The sequence below is a fragment of the Macadamia integrifolia genome, chromosome 6, assembly GCF_013358625.1.
Source record: "Macadamia integrifolia cultivar HAES 741 chromosome 6, SCU_Mint_v3, whole genome shotgun sequence".
Classification (NCBI taxonomy): domain Eukaryota; kingdom Viridiplantae; phylum Streptophyta; class Magnoliopsida; order Proteales; family Proteaceae; genus Macadamia; species Macadamia integrifolia.
The window spans coordinates 28,206,632-28,208,168 of record NC_056562.1 but is presented as its reverse complement, the minus strand read 5'-3'; positions in this window follow the sequence as shown (position 1 = coordinate 28,208,168).

Genomic DNA, 1,537 nt, shown 5'->3' with positions numbered 1-1,537 from the left:
AAGTAGTGATAATAGTAGTAGGATACAGTACATATGATAAGGACCAGAGGATCCTTCGTGGCCAAATAAAACCTACTAAGACCGAGTTGATTGGCCTCATGGACTCAGTGAAAGATCACTGCAATAGGTCTTTTCAATGTAGAGTTAATTTCCGAGTCAGAGTTTCAACTTTGGGTGGGGACTGGGAAGTGTTTGAGGAAAGGTGCCAGAGAAGGATTCTGATGGGGATAGGGTATTGATCCTATTGGAAATGGGACCATCAGGAGGTGGTGGTGGTGGTAGTGAGCCTCACTGCCTCAGCCTTCAGTCTCTGATTATAGGTGCTTTGTTCGTTCCCTTCTACAGATCAAGATTGCCACTTGTGTTTCAACTTCATGAGAGGACTGTCCTTTTCCCACAAGATGGTGGTCGGTCAGGTCAGTAAACGCCTCTGCTTCTCTCTCACAGTCCCCACTCGCCTTAAAAGGGAGGCAAGGAATGGAGGATAGTAAGGAAATGTAGCGAGGGATAGGAATCTATACGCCTCTCAAGTGTATTGGCATTTTTCATGTCGACGGAATGCCTCTTCATTTGTGTTCAATGGACCCACATCATAAACGGTATGAATGTTAGGAAGGAAAGAGAATGAGAAAAGATATCTGGTTACATCTATATCATTTTAGTAATTATTAACCTTTTTATAACTAAACATTTTAGTAGGCATGGTTGAAATCGGAATTGGATTGTCAAATCCGGTCAGTAAAAAATTTACCTATTCGGATTGTGATTCCTCATACCAATTGGCATAGCACACATAAGGAGGCTTTTTCTATGATCAACTATAACGTTTTTATCTCGTGAAGGCGTGAAGTGACAAAATCAATCATGGATTTGGAGTCAATGGTTGAACAAACAAGATATATAACTCAATTCAATTCAACCTTAACCCAATTTAATGGATATTTTCCCCTAATCATTTGTATTTTTAACTGGTTAGCTCCTTCTATCTGAATCAAAATTTCCTTCCATGTTGGAGCATTCGAAAGTCTCCATTGCTTATGTACATAACACCTCAAATGACTTTCTTTCAACTTATGTGTTGGAGCTGTTCCAAGAAATTAATGTTAGCTTGTTCATTCTTAATTTAGCTTATTTAGTTTTACCAATCAACCTTATTTACATCCTCATTTCAGCTACAAATTTTTTCTGGTAAGATCATTTCGAGTACACTAAGTTAGTTTATTTGTTGTTTTTTCATTGTCCAGTATTTATTTTTATAAAACATAGTTGATCAAGTAGGTATCCTATAAAATTTCTCTTCGAGTTTTGAAGGAATACATTGATTACATAATACTTCACATGCATTATTTCATTTCATCTATTCTATTCTAAGTCTTTGTCCAACTGCATCATTTGTTTATTCTTTTTTTTATTTATGACTAAATCTATCTAAAAGTAACTCAATTTTTCAGTTTGTGGCATCTCCCTATCATCAACATTCCCGTTGTTATTAAAGTTACACATTAGATATTATGTTTTTTATTCTTTTTTTTTTTTT